The sequence below is a fragment of the Ahaetulla prasina genome, chromosome 6 (genome assembly GCF_028640845.1).
Source record: "Ahaetulla prasina isolate Xishuangbanna chromosome 6, ASM2864084v1, whole genome shotgun sequence".
Classification (NCBI taxonomy): Eukaryota; Metazoa; Chordata; class Lepidosauria; order Squamata; family Colubridae; genus Ahaetulla; species Ahaetulla prasina.
Window position 1 is genome coordinate 76,791,071 of NC_080544.1, and position 15,354 is coordinate 76,806,424.

Genomic DNA, 15,354 nt, shown 5'->3' on the forward strand with positions numbered 1-15,354 from the left:
TCAGTCCTCAATTGAGGATGCCAAACATGATAGTGAGTCCCCCCCACCCCAAGGTAGCTGAATCAAAAGCAAGAGGCAATCTCTCGCAGATCCTTCATGAAGAGCTAAGTCAGTAAAAGCATTGTCCAGACCGGAGTGCCTCTTTCCTTCCTCTAGATCCCGTTCCCTGAAACCTCCTTTAATCTCCAGGAGGAGGACAAAACTTCTCCAGTGGGTGGAAAGTCCCTCCAAAGACCCCTCAGATGGAAAAGAGAGGAAGTTGCAGAGAATTGCCTTTAGAACAGGGGTCTCCAACCTTAGTAACTTTAAGGTTTGTGGACTTCAACTCCCAGAGCAAAGCTGGCTGAGGAACTTTGGGAGTTGAAGTCCACAAGCCTTAAAGTTATTAAGGTTGGAGACCTCTGCTAGAAGGTGTTTTGTCCAGCAGAGAATTTGGAAGGTTGTCTGAATTGACAGTGTCAATAAGAAATGGGAGCCTGATTGGCTCGGTTTGGTACCATAGGTGATGGTGGCTATCTTTACGATCGCCAACCTCTGGATTATGTGGAATCGCTAGGACAGCTTAAATCTGCTGTCCAGCGGTTCGAAAAACCCCTTCTTTGGGAGAAGAAGAGGAGGTGAGCTGCAGGTGGATAAGCAAGGAAGATATATTGCTATTGAGCTTTGGTTGGAGGGAAAGAAGACATTATTAATAGGAGTTTATGCTCCGAAATAACAAGAAGAAATTTTTTTCAAGTTTTTACATAAAAGAATAGTATTTTGGGATTATAAATCATATGTATTAATGGGTGATTGGAATGGTGTGTTGGATACTCGAAAAGACAAAAAAAGTTTAAGGAAGATTTCAAGCCGGAAACTACCAAAAGCTTTTTGAAATGATGGAGGACTTGGAATTAAGAGATATTTGGAGAGAAGCTTCAGTCCTCAATTGAGGAGCTTAAAATCGGTAAAGCACCAGGTACAGATGGTTTAACAGCTGTTTATTATAAAATTTACAAAATGAGATGGTTGAACCACTTAGAGAGTTATTTAATAAATTTCAAATGGGAGGATGTTCCCCTTCATGGAGGACAGCTTTTATTTCGTTAATACCGAAGGAAGATCGAGATGGTATCAAAGCAGAGAATTTGGAAGGTTGTCTGAATTGACAGTGTCAATAAGAAATGGGAGCCCGGTTTGGTACCATAGGTGATGGTGGCTATCTTTACGATCGCCAACCTCTGGATTATGTGGAATCGCTAGGACAGCTTAAATCTGCTGTCCAGCGGTTCGAAAAACCCCTTCTTTGGGAGAAGAAGAGGAGGTGAGCTGCAGGTGGATAAGCAAGGAAGATATATTGCTATTGAGCTTTGGTTGGAGGGAAAGAAGACATTATTAATAGGAGTTTATGCTCCGAAATAACAAGAAGAAATTTTTTTCAAGTTTTTACATAAAAGAATAGTATTTTGGGATTATAAATCATATGTATTAATGGGTGATTGGAATGGTGTGTTGGATACTCGAAAAGACAAAAAAAGTTTAAGGAAGATTTCAAGCCGGGCGAAACTACCAAAAGCTTTTTTTGAAATGATGGAGGACTTGGAATTAAGAGATATTTGGAGAGAACATAATACAGAAGAGAGGGATTTTACCTTCTTTTCTGGCATCAATCATTTTCGAGGATTGATTTTATTTTGATTTCTAATGATTTGTAAAAGATTCTAGACAGAGCATATTTATGAAAGCCTAACAGGCTTTCCCCCCAAATAAAATAAAAGAATCAATAAATATATTAAGAGGTCAGTTTAACATGTTGATGGCAGATCAAGTAGCAATTAATTTACAATATGTAAAACATAATACGTTCAATAATGCTAACAAGCCAGGAAGATGGCTTGCCTATTTAATAAGGAAAAAACAGAAAATCACGAACGATTGATAAAATAGAATATAGGGGCAAGGAAGTGTATCAAAAGAATTTGATTAAAAAAGTGTTTTTAGAGTATTATACTAAGTTATATACTAGGGATATGATTGATGATACAGAGATAGAAAGATATTTACAACAACAAGATATTTGTGAGCTTACAGAAAATCAAAGGGAAGAACTGAATCAATTAATTACTTCAGAGGAAATTCTGTTAGCAATTAAGCAGCTTAAAATCGGTAAAGCACCAGGTACAGATGGTTTAACAGCTGTTTATTATAAAAATTTACAAAATGAGATGGTTGAACCACTTAGAGAGTTATTTAATAAATTTCAAAAGGGAGGATGTTCCCCTTCATGGAGGACAGCTTTTATTTCGTTAATACCGAAGGAAGATCGAGATGGTATCAAAGCAGAGAATTTGGAAGGTTGTCTGAATTGACAGTGTCAATAAGAAATGGGAGCCTGATTGGCTCGGTTTGGTACCATAGGTGATGGTGGCTATCTTTACGATCGCCAACCTCTGGATTATGTGGAATCGCTAGGACAGCTTAAATCTGCTGTCCAGCGGTTGAAAACCCCTTCTTTGGGAGAAGAAGAGGAGGTGAGCTGCAGGTGGATAAGCAAGGAAGATATATTGCTATTGAGCTTTGGTTGGAGGGAAAGAAGACATTATTAATAGGAGTTTATGCTCCGAAATAACAAGAAGAAATTTTTTCAAGTTTTTACATAAAAGAATAGTATTTGGATTATAAATCTTCAGAATGAAACATGTATTTTTCAAAATGCCTCAAAATATTTTTTTCATTACAAAAACAGGCATATTTGCATACTTAAATAATGTGAATGTAATATCTATTCCCTTCTCCAAAAAGGAGTGAAGAAGGAAAATCTTACAATATGGTCATATAATGCAAAATATAAAGTAACCAATTTAGTTGGTGGAATATTTTATTAGAAATTCTTGCTGTATTTTGAGTTTGAGTTTGTCTATTGAACTCTACTATATAAAATAAAGTATAAGGGATGTGATAAGTGCATAAGTAATTATTTAGTGTGTCAGAAACAATAGCTTGGGTGTCTGTGTTGTATATATACAGGATCTCTCTTTACATCATTATATACTTTAAATTTTACATAAAAGAATAGTATTTTGGGATTATAAATCTTCAGAATGAAACATGTATTTTTCAAAATGCCTCAAAATATTTTTTCATTACAAAACAGGCATATTTGCATACTTAAATAATGTGAATGTAATATCTATTCCTTCTCCAAAAGGAGTGAAGAAGATGAAGATTTGTTCAAGAACTCTATCTGATCATAGTCCGGTTTGGAGTTGAATTTGATCATAGCAACCATCTTGAATTATTAGATCTTTATTTATATCCAAAATGCCCAATGGGTCTCTAGTTAAATCAGTTTTAATCTCAATTAAACATATATCTTTTCTCTGTAATCATATAAGTCAGTGAATTGTGCCAAAACAGAGCCACATAATAATAGAAATTGTGGTTACCATACATTTTGAGATGGTTCAAGAAAATACTAAATCTATTCCGAGTAAAGCTCAGACGTGACTAATTTGCTTCATTTGCATGTTTTGATTATCTTTATCAGGATTTGATTTAAAAGTGTCCCAGCTGTACAAAATGTGCCCAAGTCAGAATGGGAAAATATACTTTGAATTGAATTGGCTTTGCTATCTTAGGTTCCAGGCAAAATTCTTCCATTCTTCCAAACAAATTACTGTTTTCTCAATTCAAAGGTTAGATTGGAGAAGAATTTTGTATATGTAGAGAGGGAAGGGAAGTAATAGCACAGCATTCACACATATATAATCCAAACCAGTCTTTCACAACTTTTTATTCAGGTGAAACCTTTATTATTTATTTATTTTATTTTATTTATTTATTTATTTATTTATTTATTTATTTATTTTATTTATTTATTTATTTTATTTGATTTTTATACCGCCCTTCTCCCGAAGGACTCAGGGCGGTGTACAGCCATTTAAAATACACAAAATACACATTAAAACAAGATTAAAACAAGACATGGGCAAACTGATTTGGATTATAAATCTTCAGAATGAAACATGTATTTTTCAAAATGCCTCAAAATATTTTTTTCATTACAAAAACAGGCATATTTGCATACTTAAATAATGTGAATGTAATATCTATTCCCTTCTCCAAAAAGGAGTGAAGAAGGAAAATCTTACAATATGGTCATATAATGCAAAATATAAAGTAACCAATTTAGTTGGTGGAATATTTTATTAGAAATTCTTTTGAATAAAACACGTGGTTCTGATCGAATAAAGGGAATTAGAATTAAACATCAAGATTATAGATTAAGAGCTTTTGCAGATGACTTGGTTGTTACTGTATCTCAACCAATATACTCAGCTATTGGTTTAAAAGAAATAATTGGTCAGTATGGTAAAGTATCTGGATTTAAGGTGAATCAGCAAAAGACAAAGATGATAACTAAAAATATGAATGTACAACAAAAAGAAGAGTTAGAAAGAACTACGGGTTTTGAAATCGTTAAAAAGGTTAAATATTTAGGATGATTTAAAAATCTCCATATTTATTTTTATTTATTTTATTTTGATTTCTAATGATTTGTAAAAGATTCTAGACAGAGCATATTTATGAAAGCCTAACAGGCTTTCCCCCCAAATAAAATAAAGTATAAGGGATGTGATAAGTGCATAAGTAATTATTTAGTGTGTCAGAAACAATAGCTTGGGTGTCTGTGTTGTATATATACAGGATCTCGCTTTACATCATTATATACTTTAAATTTTACATAAAAATATTTAGGATGATTTAAAAAAATCTCCATATTTATTTTTTATTTATTTTATTCGATTTTTATACCGCCCTTCTCCCGAAGGACTCAGGGCGATGTACAGCCATTTAAAATACACAAAATACACATTAAAAACAAGATTAAAACAAGACATATTAAAGGGTGGCCGAAAATTTAAAACAATTAACAAACCTTAAAATATAAATAACCCCAATTAAAATTTAATAAAACTTTTAAGCCAGTCCCGCTTGAATAAATAGGTGCAGGAGGACTTCTATGTTGGAAATACAGGCAGTGTGAAGAGTAAATGAGCAAATCAATATATATTGATTGGAAAGTGAATGACTACTATGAAAAAACCCCAAAATGAATTAAGATTTAATTGTAGAATAGATATATGGAAAAAGAGTGGATGGGTTGAGAGAAAACTGTGGAATTGAATACAAAAAAAGTGAGAATTTTAAGGAATAAAAGATCACATATGCATGGTATGTTGATATGGTAGAAACAAACATAAAGAATAAAAAAAAATGACTATTGGTGATGCAAATCTGATTTAACTATTTTGCTTAATTATTCTTATCACATACTTTTAGCATCTTTGCTTTATTATATCTTATTCATTGCCTGTATTTTGTATCATGTTGCTTATCCAGTGCAGAATAGTATGATGGCATATATGAATGCCATTATATACACACAAATACAGAGGGAAACAGAGATCTTATTTTAATTATTCATGTGACAGTCCCAATTGAAGACAGTCCTGTCCATCAAGAAATAAACTCACTTAAAGTTAGGCATAAAGGATTAAATATTCCATTGTAGCACTAGCTATGATTTTGTTATGAATAAAGATGCTCTATAAATAGAACTCCAGCACATATTTCAAAGGAAAATTTGAATGTTAGTGAACGAGACCCTGCAGCCTTTTAGGAATGGATGAAAAACAAGTCTGAAAGCTGTCAATACTGATCTACAATATTGGATGGAGTAGTTTTATCATATTAAAGTCATGTGTCTTTAGGTTCACATGCACAGAGGACAAGAGTAGGGAACTAATATTAGACTTTTCTCACTCAATTTTACAGATTATGTTCTGGTGCTTGCTATTATGTAGGACTGAGCAATAGAGTACATGACTTTTATATTGTATGATTAGTCTTCAGACTCTGGATTGGTTTGGTAAGAAAAACAGGCAGGCTAGATATTAAGGTATATTGGGACAATGTATGTTAGCACTGGTGCCTGATAAACTGTTGCTAACATTCATTGTGTATAAGAATTTCTTCAGGAGTGAGCATTGCCAAATCAACTTATTTTGTTTCAGAAATAAGAAAGGAAAACATGGTTGTTGTTGTTTTAATTAATGCCCTTTTGATGTTGGGTCATGAACATGCAGTGACAGCCCTTAAACATTCAATAAAAGGGGTGGAAATTAAGTAGAGCAAGAAAGATACCTATGTGATAAATGAAAAGGTTCATAAAATTTCTGGTTCATTGAACCATGATTAATATTTTATAACCGAATTGAGAAAAGATGCTCCTTGACAGCCAGGAAGATCAATTTTATTTGAAAATTAATTTTAAGATATGGGAGAGAAAAATTCCTCCATCAGACAACCAAGACCCTAGTAGCACTTTGAGGCAAGCATTATGTGGCCTTACAGATAATGTCTCAGACTGCTCAGTTATTCTACATGAGCTTGGAGAGCCATGATTATGAGTTTTTCAGGCTGAAATCCATTTTATTTGCAACAGAGGATCGCAGAGAATGGCCCAGTCAAGGCTTAGAGGTTTCACTGAATGTGGAGCTTTCAGTGTTTTGGTTTGGTTTGGTTGGTTGGTTTGGTAACATTTCCCCCCTAAATCAGGCAACCCTGACAGCACAGACGAGATTATGCAGACATTTTCCTAATGCAAAAACTTTTCATTGGCAACTTTTGCCATCTTGGTGTTGCCAAAAAATCAGCCAAAACCTCACACGAGTTCAGGAGAGTTCTGCAGAGCTGGGCAAATTCTTCTTTTGGTATAGGAACTTTGTCGCATTCACATTTGGAGTAGTTTTTCCTGTTCCAAACTGAGGCTACAAGGAAGAACTTCTACTTTTCATTGTATCTTATTGTTATTATTCTCTTAAAAGTCTCTGTATTCCTCCATTTTGGCTTATAGCAGGGATAGTCAGCCTTTTTATACCTACCGCCCACTTTTGTATATCTGTTAGTAGTACAATTTTCTAACCGCCCACTGGTTCCACAGTAATGCGCCATGTATCGTCGTCTGCACATGCCTCTCGCGCATCATGAATTGGGTTTGGGGGGGGCGCTGGCTACCAGCTCTGCTTGTCTGTTACAGATGGGTGTGTCGGGGGAGATGCGTGAGCTATTCTGGGACAAGGCTCTTTTGCTTGCAGTCGCACTATAGCGCCATTTAGTTTCACTTACGTAACGTGAGCTAAACTTATGCGCAGGCGATACAAATAGTATATTTTCAGAAATTTAAATTGTCACGGGGAATTTTATGAAAACCTAATGAAAATGTTTTTAAGTAATGCTATGAAAATTTTTTAAATAGTCAAATTAAAAAAAAGGAAAGTGCTTCACTATCGGACAAAACTCCTACCGCCCACATGAAAGCTGGAATGCCCACTAGTGGGCGGTAGGGACCAGGTTGACTACCACTGGTTTATAGCATCACTACAAAAATCTCAATATTTTTCTGTAGATGAGATGTCATAATCTAGTTGATAAACTAAAGAAAATTTCAAAGCGTCCTTTCATTTGCATGGAACATCTTGATGATTATACTCATGGTATTTTTTGAAGTAATAGCATGGAAATGGTTTGTCACTGCCCCATGTGGGACTTGTTTTTTATTATCAGACCATAATCTGAAGATTTTTTTCTTCTAAATACTACCAGATCAAACCCTGCTAATGTTTTTTTTTTTTTGAGATTATGCCAATGAAAATTGGCAATGAAATAAATGGGAACTAGATCCCATCCTAGATGTGTAGATGCCATTCTGCAATGGGACGGAATATAATTCCATTTTATATGGCAATCTATGAGCAGGTGCTTAACTCTCTATTGGTTGAAATATATGGTTGTATGGGTTAAATGTAGGAAGTCCAAGACTCTTCATGAATCTGTTTTTCAAATAAGCCTGGGAGTAAAGATGTACTCTGCCATACAAACATTTTCATTGGGGAAGGAATAGTACAGATGACAGAAAACCAACAGCCACACCATACTGTAAATCAAAAAATAATCTAAATAAACTCAAAATACTTTGCATTTTAAAAAGATGTGTATTATGCATATGTAATAATCTGCACACAGCTGTGCACAAGACTGAAAAAAAGATCAGTTTGTAATGTAGTTATATATTTTTTCAAGAGTAGCTTATGTGCAGCTGTTAGGATGTAAGCCTTCTTTATTTTTCTCTTCCCATTAATGGGATTCTTCATGGACTGAAGAATCTTGTCTTGACTGGATTAAAAATAGTGCAGCTTCAATTTTTAGACACATTCCAATTTACAGCTCCAATTTATGCTAATCCTGAAAGAACTTTTCTGACACTAAGTAAAAAAGTTATTTTTGCATAAGTACATACACATATAAAATATATGCTCAGTATAATATTTTATATGTATTGTTAATGGAAATAGAGATTTCAAAGAAGCTTGAGTCCTTAATTCTCAGATAATTTGTCAACGAAAGAAAGAAATGTCATTAGATTTAAATAATTGAATTGGAAAACATCAAGCACAATCTACCAAGAATTTCCATATTTTTGTACTGCTGTCAGTGAGGTTCACACAGGAAAATGTTCCTACTGGATTGTATCCTGTGCTACCTAAAGTCTGAATGTGCTAATTAGTTTGGAGGAGAATCTAGAATAACAGAGTTGGAAGGGACCTTGGAAGTCTTCTAGTCCAACCCTCAGCTTAGGCAGGAAACTCTATACCACTTCAGACAAATGGTTATCCAACATCTTCCTAAAAACTTCCAGTATTGGAGCATTCACAACTTCTGGATGCAAGTTGTTTCACTGATTAATTGTTCTAACTGTCAGGAAATTTTTCCTTCATTCTAAGCTGCTTCTCTCCTTGATTAGTTTTCACCCATTACTTCTTGCCCTACCCTCAGGTGCTTTGGAAAATAGCTTGACTCTCTCTTCTTTGTGGCAGCCCCTGAGATATTGAAACACTGCTATCATGTCTCCCCTACTTCTTCTTTTCATTAAACTAGACATACCCAGTTCCTGCAATTGTTCTTCATAAGCTTTAGCCTCCAGTCCCCTAATCAACTTTGTTGTTCTTCTCTGCACTCTTTCTAGAGTCTCAACATCTTTTTTACATTGTACAAGTTGTTTATATTCTTTTTCCAAAGTGAGAAAATGCATATGTAATTCAAGATATATTATTTTAAAAATATCTTAAACCTCTGTTAAAATTCCTTGGTCAGGGCCACGGAGGTTTTCTGTACCCATGACCATTAATAAATAAATTGATCTTTGATAAAATTTTGGTTTGTGGTATGTTATTATAAAGTTCTTTTTTCATGGGGGAAAAAATCTCCACATAGATCCAGCACAAATCAGGCATGCTGGTTAAGTGTCTAGTATAGCCAAAGTCCCAAAGCTTGAAACTTATGAAGATTGTTTTCCATATAACCATTCTCACCATGATCAAAAATGCAATTCCAAAGCAAGTATTCATCAGTAGGATTACTAGAGAATGAATGGTCTGAAATATATATTCTTATTTTTGCATTTTAGTTTAATTCTTTTCAAAATGTGTTATTCTGTATTGGATTTCAGACAGTTCTTCCTTGCAACTCATACAATTTGAACCTGACCAAGTCTGAATGGAAAACTCTTAGGGGAATATTCTGAACTTATATTTCTATATGTATTAATAAGCTGTGCAGCATTTTCAGAATGCTGAAATTCCTGTAATAGAATTTTGAAATAAGCAAGAGCTTATCTTTTGCATAGTGAAGATCACAGACCTTGTTCTGTCAAAAGTAACAGAATGAGATCATCTACACAACCATTTATATTATCTGGCCTCATTTTCTATTGCAGAAAAACACATTTTAATCTTGAGTTGTTTCCTATGCTACAAAAGGGGAAGAGCAGACAGGCCTCCGATCAACTAATTCTCCTTACATCAATGTTCAAGACAAAATCAACAATATATATAAAAAAGGAAATTACATTTATATTTGACCCTTAATGATGATTTCTGGGCACAATGAAAATGTATAGAAATAAGATAAAAGCTAATTATGGTCAACTGAAAAAAACAATAGTACTTTTCACAAGTTTCTATATGGAAAGTTGTGGAAAAAATAGTTGTCAGAATATATAACTATATAAGCTTCTATATGAAATGTGTAACATTAATCTAAGAATTTCCACTTCTTCTACTGATTGATATGGACTCATTCAGACTTATTCTTATACTCATTCAGTGTATAGATTTCCAGTGTTGTGTTGGGATTGAGGAATCCAGGTTGAAGTCTAGTTGATGATGAAGCTTCCTGGGGGGTTATGGGCCCAGGTAGTATCTCACCAACTCAACACAAAATATCTCCTAGAGTTGGTACTGCAGTATTCCTGTACTATTGAAATCAAAATTCTCTATGTATGGCATTTTTGCTCCTAGATCAAAGTGATGTTACTAAATAAAGTGCCAAATGGGATTGTTCTAATAAGAAAACTCTGCGAGATGGGATCTTGATAAATGAAGAGTATATATTTTAAGAGGGGATGTGATGGTTAAAGACACTGAGCTTGTCAGCTGGAAAGCTGACATCCTGCGTTCGAGACACAAGCACCGTGCAATGGGATGAGCTTCCATTCCTGCCCCAGCTCCTGCTGACCTGTTTGAAAGCATGCAAATGCAGGTAGATTAATAGATACACTTCGGTGGGAAGGTAACAGCACCTTTGGCAGATAGCCATGCTGCTCACATGACCAGAGAAATGGTATTCAGACAACATTGGCTTCATGCCCTAGAGGAGGACATGGAAACCTTTACCTTTATCTGATTTAAAGGTGAAACAAAACTAGTTTCAGCTTTCATTATAACATCCTATTTTTCGTCCGTTTAGCATTAACATTCATGAGGAACTGAAACTAATTACCTCATGATTTAGAAATCAGTGAAAACATGCCAGTTTGTTTGTATGGCTATATTATACTATCTTTATAGAATTTACTAACATTTCAGCAAGCTGATTCTCAGTGGAATGTAAAGATATAAAGTAGAAGATACAACAAAAAGCAGAAAAGAAGTTTGTTACTAAGGTTTTAAGCATGCTTAATTTTAAGATATGAAAACAGTATTTATGGAATATTTTATACAATTATATTTATAAGTATCCTACATAATCACAATCTTACTCCACCCACTCCCCAAATTGTGAGCATTACTTTCACCACAGAGGTGTTGTTTTAAAGAACAGAGGGGGGGAAATCATTGTTTTTTGTTTTCTACTCAGTTACATTTTGTTTCATTGTTTAGTCCTATTATCATTAAGATATTGGTTTTTTGCTTTAAAATTACAGAAATACTCAGAAATAAGCCCATATGAGTTTAATGTGTCTGCTCTCATGTTACTGAGTATGGGGAGGCAGTCTTCAATATTTTTAAAATTTTGTTAATCATAGCATCTAATGGGAAGACTGGTGTCACAAAGAGCTGTGGCAGTCTACCATTCATTTCATTGCCACTCTACAACAGCTATTGAAAAATGCCTACTTAAACATCTACTTTAAAAAAATTAAAAAATGGGGGTGGGGTGGGGACTAAATCAAATAAATGACATAATCCTAGGTTAAAAAAACCAGAGCTTTCTGATACAAATATGCAGAAGAACCAAGTGTGTCTGTGCGTGAGAGATTATTTGATGTGACAGGTGCTGCATCCATGCTTCCTCAGCTTAAATTTTTCTAGTTTAAAAAGAATAATCCAATTGATGAGTTGTTTGAAAGAAGTGTGTGGTTAATCTTTCCATTTTATACCAAGCAGAGATTGGCAGAATTCCAGCATTTTAAGAATTGGAATAGAATGAGGGTTGTGACTATTGTGTAGGCATTTTGCTCTAGGACTGGGCAGCCACTTGCTGTAGTAAAAATGTGTGCCATTTTTAGTATTTTTCAAATACTAAACTATTTTAAAAAATACAACATAAAAAAAATCTAAATTAATCAATATTGGATATGGGTGCCATTCACAAAGCACTCTGAATTTATTTTTATTTTTTTTTTTATTTTATTTGCATTTATATCCCGCCCTTCTCCGAAGACTCAGGGCGGCTTACACTATGTCAAGCAATAGTCTTCATCCATTTGTATACTACATACAAAGTCAACTTATTGCCCCCCAACAATCTGGGTCCTCATTTTACCTACCTTATAAAGGATGGAAGGCTGAGTCAACCTTGGGCCTGGTGGGACTTGAACCTGCAATATTGCAGGCAGTTGCTGTTAATAACAGGCTGCATTAGCCTGATGAGCCACCAGAGGCCCCTGCTTATGTTGAATGCTGAATGTTCCTGCTTATTTAACAGCAATGATGCTTATATTAAATACTCAGTTAAATACTCATCCTCGCATTTAGGATTATTGTAGCAAGCAAGTGATCACATGATCATGATTCAGATTCAGACAGGCATGTATATATGATAGTTGCAGTATCCAGTAAACATGTAATCACCATTTTGTGAGCCAGCTTCCATCAAGAAAAATCAATGGAGGAAGCCACTTAATGATGAGGACAAAAAGGGTTGTAAAGTCAGCCAAAACTCACGTAATTACCACATCACGTAGTGATCCCAATTACTATTTTTAAGATGGTAATATGTTGAAATTTGTTCTCTACTTTCCTGGGGGCAAAAACCCTGAAAAAAGTTTTGTGTTTTATAAACTTCATTCTCTTTCTTAAAATGTTTGAATATGGTGTTTTTGAGCTGGCTTGATAGTTGTCAAATTTTTTTTATTTATTTATTTAAATTTTTATACCGCCCTTCTCCCGAAGGACTCAGGGCGGTGTACAGCCAAAAATAAAAACAGCAAGTATACAAAGTTAAAATATCAATTTAAAATACCTATTCCATAATGGCCGAATTAAAACCGTCAGATTGACCTAACCTAAAATACCCCATATAAAATTACAAAGGATTAAAACTTTAAAATTTAGAATTTAAAAAATCAGTCCAATCCCGCTTGAATAAATAAATGAGTTTTTAATTCCCGGCGAAAGGTCCGAAGGTCAGATATTTGGCGTAAACTGGGGGGAAGGTCGTTCCAGAGCGTAGGTGCTCCAACAGAGAAGGCCCTCCCCCTGGGGGCCGCCAGCCGGCATTGCTTGGCGGACGGCACCCTGAGGAGACCCTCTCTGTGAGAGCGTACGGGTCGATGGGAGGCATAAGGTACCAGCAGGCGGTCCCGTAAGTACCCAGGCCCTAAGCCATGGAGCGCTTTAAAAGTGGTAACCAATACATGTTTTTCCATCACTCTGTATTCTTTCTACCTGCCCACTTTCTTGATGAGGACAAAAAAAAAATGGAAGGAATTCGTACATGACAGGATTTGGAGATTTATCTAAAATGAAGGAAACTACAGATTCCTGATAAGATAATTTATGCTTAATATAAGTGATCTCACATTCCACTTGTGATTGTAATTTTCGTCTTTTCAAATACTAAACTATTTTAAAAAATACAACATAAAAAAATCCAAATTAATCAATATTGGATATGGGTGCCATTCACAAAGCACTCTGAATTTATTTTTATTTATTTTTATTTTATTTGCATTTATATCCCGCCCTTCTCCGAAGACTCAGGGCGGCTTACACTATGTCAAGCAATAGTCTTCATCCATTTGTATACTACATACAAAGTCAACTTATTGCCCCCCAACAATCTGGGTCCTCATTTTACCTACCTTATAAAGGATGGAAGGCTGAGTCAACCTTGGGCCTGGTGGGACTTGAACCTGCAATATTGCAGGCAGTTGCTGTTAATAACAGGCTGCATTAGCCTGATGAGCCACCAGAGGCCCCTGCTTATGTTGAATGCTGAATGTTCCTGCTTATTTAACAGCAATGATGCTTATATTAAATACTCAGTTAAATACTCATCCTCGCATTTAGGATTATTGTAGCAAGCAAGTGATCACATGATCATGATTCAGATTCAGACAGGCATGTATATATGATAGTTGCAGTATCCAGTAAACATGTAATCACCATTTTGTGAGCCAGCTTCCATCAAGAAAAATCAATGGAGGAAGCCACTTAATGATGAGGACAAAAAGGGTTGTAAAGTCAGCCAAAACTCAAGTAATTACCACATCACGTAGTGATCCCAATTACTATTTTTAAGATGGTAATATGTTGAAATTTGTTCTCTACTTTCCTGGGGGCAAAAACCCTGAAAAAAGTTTTGTGCTTTATAAACTTCATTCTCTTTCTTAAAATGTTTGAATATGGTGTTTTTGAGCTGGCTTGATAGTTGTCAAATTTTTTTTATTTATTTATTTAAATTTTTATACCGCCCTTCTCCCGAAGGACTCAGGGCGGTGTACAGCCAAAAATAAAAACAGCAAGTATACAAAGTTAAAATATCAATTTAAAATACCTATTCCATAATGGCCGAATTAAAACCGTCAGATTGACCTAACCTAAAATACCCCATATAAAATTACAAAGGATTAAAACTTTAAAATTTAGAATTTAAAAAATCAGTCCAATCCCGCTTGAATAAATAAATGAGTTTTTAATTCCCGGCGAAAGGTCCGAAGGTCAGATATTTGGCGTAAACTGGGGGGAAGGTCGTTCCAGAGCGTAGGTGCTCCAACAGAGAAGGCCCTCCCCCTGGGGGCCGCCAGCCGGCATTGCTTGGCGGACGGCACCCTGAGGAGACCCTCTCTGTGAGAGCGTACGGGTCGATGGGAGGCATAAGGTACCAGCAGGCGGTCCCGTAAGTACCCAGGCCCTAAGCCATGGAGCGCTTTAAAAGTGGTAACCAATACATGTTTTTCCATCACTCTGTATTCTTTCTACCTGCCCACTTTCTTGATGAGGACAAAAAAAAAATGGAAGGAATTCGTACATGACAGGATTTGGAGATTTATCTAAAATGAAGGAAACTACAGATTCCTGATAAGATAATTTATGCTTAATATAAGTGATCTCACATTCCACTTGCGATTGTAATTTTCGTCTTTTGAATCCAAATCATATTAAGTGAAATTAATAATGATTCAGAAAGGTTTTTAAACAAAGTACTAACCGTTGTTCATTGTTTACATGAAATTGTTTGCATGAAATAAGGAGACTGCAAGTTTATGTTATACTGAAATAATGCTTTTCCTAAATATTAGAACAAGTATTATGAACAATTTAAAACCACATACTTTAAGCATCATGAAATCTGGTTATGACTACAGTAATTAAACATTACTCCCTTAGTGGCTGTTCTGTTTTTACCATTTATAAAATATGGACTTTTACCACATCAACTTCAAACCATAATTACTTAGCTTTATTATGACATTTATTTGCTTTTTTTTTTCAAAATATGTCTTCTCTGAATTGGCTAATAACCATG

The 15,354-nt window shown here is 35.0% G+C and overlaps 1 protein-coding gene across 1 annotated transcript in view; it reads left to right on the forward strand.

The window, feature by feature from the left end:
- The window catches only part of NYAP2 (neuronal tyrosine-phosphorylated phosphoinositide-3-kinase adaptor 2), a 269,362-nt gene that overhangs the window by 189,544 nt on the left and 64,464 nt on the right, over positions 1-15,354 (forward strand). The gene's annotated exons all lie outside the window — the stretch shown is intronic.